Source organism: Papaver somniferum, chromosome 11, assembly GCF_003573695.1.
Source record: "Papaver somniferum cultivar HN1 chromosome 11, ASM357369v1, whole genome shotgun sequence".
Taxonomy (NCBI): domain Eukaryota; kingdom Viridiplantae; phylum Streptophyta; class Magnoliopsida; order Ranunculales; family Papaveraceae; genus Papaver; species Papaver somniferum.
In genome coordinates, this window is record NC_039368.1 from 33,207,756 (window position 1) to 33,214,265 (window position 6,510).

Here is a 6,510-nt window from a genome sequence, read left to right on the forward strand (position 1 = left end):
ATCACTTCTTTCATTTTCATTTGGTATAGTGACAACTTGACTCACTGCAGGTTGTAAACCTTGCGTAGGGTCATCAGTACATGATATATTCATATTGTTTCTCCTTCCTAGTTCACAAGTTGATGAGTATGGGTTATTCTCATGCATTTGATGGAAAGTATTGGCACAATGCATTTTAGACTGCTTAATGGCATGCAATTCAGAGCAGTTTTCAACAGGATGACCTAAGCTATCACACAAGGTACAAGCATGGATTTCAGTTGGGGTGCATGAGTTAGGGACAACAAAATTTTCATTTACGCATCTTTCTAGAGTTTCGACTCTCTTAATCATGCATTTAATGTTTGTACCAGAGTCAAAATCAGACTCTAACTCATAGAGCTTACCCGTATCATGTGACACAGTCCTAGCTTCTCCTATGAATTCCCACTGATGGGTTTCCTCTGCAAGTTCAACTAGAAATGACCATGCATCGTCCACAGTTTTATCAATGAACTCACCATTACACATAGACTCAACCATGGCTCGAGACTTAAAGTCTAGTCCCTCATAAAAAATAGCAACTAGTCTCCACTTCTCAAAGCCATGGTGAGGATACTCAAACAACAAATCATTAAACCGTTTAAAATAATGAAAAAGTTTCTCTCCATCTAACTGGACAAAAGAATTAATACTTTGACGAATGCTGATGGTCCTATGATGTGGAATTTTTTTTCTGAAAAATAGATTTGTGAGTTGGTCCCAAGTGGTGACTGACTGTGGTCTCAAACTGTAAAACCATGCTTTAGCCATTTATTTTAAGGAAAATGTAAACAGACGCAACTTTAGAGAGTCTTCAGACATATTTTCAAATTGCGTAGTCTGACAGATTTGCTCAAACTCTCTTACATGATGACAGGGGTTTTCAGATTCAACCCATCGAAATATTGGAAGCATTTGTATCATGCTTGCATCCAATTCAAATGGACCATCAATCTGGGGTAAGACGACACATGATAAATGACTTGTTCTTTTGGGATACATGTACTCATGGAGACTGTGGTGTCTATTCATGACATCACCCATTGTCTCAACTTGGAAGGGTGTGTCAACTACTAGGAATGGGTTTGTCGACTATATCCTCTTGATTAATTTTGACTAAGCGATTGGTTTGGTCTCTAGAGGACACAATCATAGCCCAGATAACCGAGAAAGTAAAATTCACGGGAGAATAAAGATAAAGTGTGCACACAGATACAACAAGTTGTATTAATCAGATAAGCAACAATGCGCAGATCAGGGCCTTATGCGAAGAGGTATCTAGACTATGCAAGTATGCATACAGTTCTCAACATTTCAGAATTTGACAGATGCGGACACACATAGATGGAACTTTCATCCAGTGAAAATGTTGTCCAGATATCAGAGAACTATGCTTAAATAGATACTCTATGTTGCAGGGATTGGACAATGTTCTGTCAGGCAACTATGTTAGCAGGCAAACATGGGGTATCATTCAAGACAGATCATCAGGTTTGAGAATACGATACCGCTGGTATGAACCAGGTTTAGGCACTACCACAGCTTTGTTCTGTTCCTTTCCTTGTTTCACTGAGAGATGTCGCCGGTACCGCCGGTACAGGACCAGGTGTAAGAACGATACTCAGGTTTGTTCCTCTCCTTCCTTTCCACCTCCTTGTTGTTCGCAACAATATTGCAGGTACCGTTAGTATGAAACTGAGTTTAGTACTACCACAAATTGTGATGATCCTTTTTCTTCCTCTCCTTGGCTTGTGAATTTCAGCCTTGCAGGTACCTGGTTACTCAGAAAGAGTTTTAGTACCCAGAAATGTAAACACACAGCAAATATGAAACTGTTACTACACACTGAACCTGAAATGATATGTTGCAGGCAGGCAAAAAGGTGTGTCTTTTATGCAAGACGAAGCTAACAAGCAGTGCACTGATGGACATGGGATGGGATGCAAGATTGCAAGAATGAGTGCACTGATACAGGTTGCTGACAAACTGTAAACTGCTAGTTAACTGGCAGTACCACACTTGGTGATACAAATATTTCACCGATGATTGTCCTACAGCTGCAGATTATATTTCAAACTAGTGCAACATCAGGTATGGTGCTATAGTACAGGTGCAATGGGGACAAATCAACTTTGCAGGTTTGAATTCATACCAAAGCTACCATAATTCCACAAATTTGTGACTAGACCAAGTGTTGTGTAAAGCAACAGACAGTAATGAAGGAACAAGACGCATCTTAAACACTCCAAAGTATTTACAGGATCATATATGACTAACTTACTGATGGATATCTACAAGTGGATATATTCTTTGACTCAACTAAGAAATTTACACAGTGTACAAACCATGATACTAGCTACAGAAATATAGTGAACTAATAAACTACAACATGCAACTGACTAACTTGACTTGTAGAACTGATATGATACAAGACAAAGAAGCAAACTGAGACAATTATGTTACAGAGAATGACGAGCTTGACAATGAAAAGTTACAGATAATGATGCAAACTAAATGCAGATTATAAAAACAAATGAACTATGCTACTGAGATAAGATTATTAAAAGTAACAAATAAAGAAAATTTTAAAACATTCACAGATTCCTAACTTACTCAAGTACGTATAATGCAAACTAAGAGAGTTACACACAGCTGAAAACTGACTTTTAATAAGGGACCAGTTATTGACTGAAACTACTGGGTGCTTATCTAGATGCAGTTATCTAAATAGATTTTTTTTTTTAAAAAAAAAAAAAAAGGTAAGACTAACTACAGAATATTACTGCTTAAGTACCTGTAATCTAAACTAATTTAAACAGCTAACAACAAACAGAATTCAAACGAATATATACAAGACTAATCTAAAAATCAGTAAAGTAACGACAGAAACTCAGCTACATTTATACCGAGTCCCCGGCAGCGGCGTCAAAAACTTGGTAGGCTAGTAAATGCCTAGCATTTTATATTAAACTGCAAGTGCACAGTATCGATATGCAACACAGGGAAAGCACAGGTTGATCCACATGGACTTGGTGGGTGTAGAGTTGAAGCGAGAAGACAAATAAACTGATTTATATCGCAATGTAACAAAAATGTGTTTGTTGTGTCGATAAGACAAGAAGATTGATTTTTATGCTAAGGAAACAAGATTAAAAAGAAATATAAATGAACAAGGGCTTTGAATCCACCACCTAAATGCATAGAAATTTCTGATTTGAAAACTTGTTCTCTCTTTAATCAAAGAACTATAGAGGTACTAGCCTCAATTACCCTTTAAGATGTGATTAATCACTACTAATATGTATGACTTAACCTTAGATAATATGCCAATCCCTAGTATTACCTATCTTTTTAGGGCATAGATAATCACAGACTGAACTAAATCAATTTATATAGGCTTGAACATCCAATATAGAATTAACCTAACTACCAAGGATGCATCACATACAAGGTGATAGTAATCTATTGTAATTCAGAGATTAAGACATGTTTAACAATAAAATTCCATGAAGAACAAATAAATCAAACCAAGAAATTTCTAATTATAAAAGGGTTTCATCTCTGCCCTAGCAGATATTTTTAGAACATAAGAAGATTGAGATTAAAACCTAAATATTACTACTACAGCTTGCACCGGCTACTCTGGGCTTGAGTTTTACATCACAACCCCCTTCTATATTTATACAAAAAATTCTCCTCAATTATCAATCAATCCCTAGTCAGCAATTACTAGAGTAGAAATTAGGGATTTGATATGACTACTCACCACTGGACGGCCACCCTATTGCTCTCAATAAGTGATTTTCTGATGATGTTGATGCTGCTGAGAGCAAGAAAATCATACCTTTAGCTGCGATTCTCACTGCTCTTAGAGACAAATTCGCCGACCCTATGGTTCCTTAAGTAGCAGCTACTGATATTTAGGGCTAGCTTGAAATGATTATAAAGATGATTGGTGAAGATGGTGATAGAGGTACTTGACAGCTTGAAATAGAAGGAGACATAGTTTGGCAGTGATGTTCTAGTACACAGAAGATAGAGGAATGGGTGCAGTTGTCGGGTGAAAGAGTACACTTCTTTTTGCTTTTTGTTCTGATTTTGGAATTGAAAATGGAAATGGGAAGATGATAAAAGGGTTCACTTGGATGTTAAACGTTAATGAAAAAGCGTGGGTCTAACAACACCACCCAATATTTCTCTTAGCAATGGACAAACTCGAATATACTTTTAAGAGAATCAACAAGACTCAATCAATTAAAAGTACATCAACGAGTTTATATCTCCCTCTCTCTTGATTTGATTTCCTCAAACAGAAACTACGAGTACTAATCAAATACAAGGAATAACTTGGATGGTACCAAAGACCAATATCCAAGGATTAATCAATGACAATCAACAACCAAAGGTTGGATTACTCTAATTGATGATCTAACGCACAATCTGTATTATTTCAATTATAAAGATAAAACAATATAATGCGGAAACTGAAATAACACAGACACCAGAAATTTTGTTAACGAGGAAATCGTGAATGCAGAAAAACCCCGGGACCTAGTCCAGATTGAACACAAATTGTATTAAGACGCTACAGACACTAGCCTACTCCAAGCTAACTTCGGACTGGACTGTAGTTGAACCCCAATCAGTCTCCCACTGATCCAAGGTACAGTTGTACTCCCTACGCCTCTGATCCCAGCAGGATACTGCGCAGTTAACTCCCTTAGTTGATCTCACCTACAACTAAGATGTTGTACGACCCAAAATCGTAGGCTTTGATAATAAACAAATATGTCTCCCACGGATAAGTCTATCAAAGGATCAATCTGTCCCCCACAAAAAAAAACCCTAAAGTTTTTGTTCCATCTTTTGATAATAATCAAGGTGAACAGGAACCCATTGATAATCCGGTCTTATATTCCCGAATAACAACCTAGATAAATCAATCACCTCACAAAAATCTTAATCGTATGGTAGCGAAACAAGATGTTGCGGAATCACAAACAATGAGATGAAGATGTTTGTGACTACTTTTTATGTCTTGCCTATCGGAGATATTAATATCAAGCCAATCAATCTGATTGTACTCGTACGATAGAAGATGCAAAATCAGATCACACAACTACGATAAAAGTAGTATCGGTCTGGATTCACAATCCCAATAAATTCTTTATGTCGTTAACCTGGTTTTAGAAGAAGAAAACCAAAGGTTAAAGGAGAATCGACTCTAGAACGCAAACTAGTATCACACGTGAAGTGTGGGGATTAGTTTTGCACAATACTAGATGTTTCCTTTATATAGTCTTTCAAATCAGGGTTTCGCCTTGGTCACAAAGCAAACAATATCCACCGTTAGATGAAAACCTTATTTAGATTCAAGCTAATATTTCTCAACTGTTAGATCGAAAATAGCTTGTTATACACAAATGAAATACACGCTTCTAGGTTTGTTAACCGTACCCAAACGTGTACATTGTTGGTTCAACAATAGTTAACCAAAAGGTTAGCCATATGAGCATTTCATACCAACCATGTTCTTCTTCACCATAACTAGTTCAAATGACTTCAAGATGAACTAGTTAGAGAGTTGTTCAATTGCGAGGAAATCTTATGTACTACACAAGACACAATTGAAGCAAAGATGAGTTGATTCACTTGGATCGGTTCATGAAATTTATAGCCACGATTTGCAAATTGCATTCCTTAGTCTTTATAAGTTTAAGTTTAGAAATCATATTCAGATATATAACCTTCTTAAGCTCGCACACTAGGTTCGCGGACTTAAGCAACCGGGCAGAGTTTACAAACTCCGGCAGAAAATCTCGGCAAATACTTTCCGCCTATTCGCAGACTGGGTTCGCGGACGCAGCTAGTTCGTCAACTCCATCAGAATTTCTCGGGATGAGAAGTTCGTCAGTTCGCGGACTTGGCAAAAAGCCATTCTTCCGGTTTCTCTTGATCAACAAAGTTAACAAACTTTGGTTCAAGGGATAGGACTTATGCACATATGTGTTTCCACAACAATACCTATGTCCATCATTGGTTATGTAATCTAAACTCTCATTCGAATCATTGAAACATTCTAGATGACGTTATATAGTTGTTACACCATTTCTCGTCAAAGCAATTTTCAAAGTGATTGAAATATGTCATGACTTACGTCACTAGGTAAAGATAAACATGGTCGAAGCGAAACGCTTACCAACACATATTTCAAGATATAGATAGGCGAGGTATACTCGCCTCAAAATACCAAATATGTATAATCTAAGTCTATATATAGCATCAAACGTTTTGTCTCAAGAAGTAGGAGATAGAGTAGATAGACTTTTGAGTGACAGATAAGTTCAAGTCTTCACATACCTTTTTGTCGAGAAGTTCCACCGGTTCCTTGAGTAGTTCTTCTTCTTGTATGATGAATCGCCATGAAGTCCTTGAGCTCAACTACCTATCTATCCTAGTCCGAGACTTAGCTATAGTAGACTAGAAATC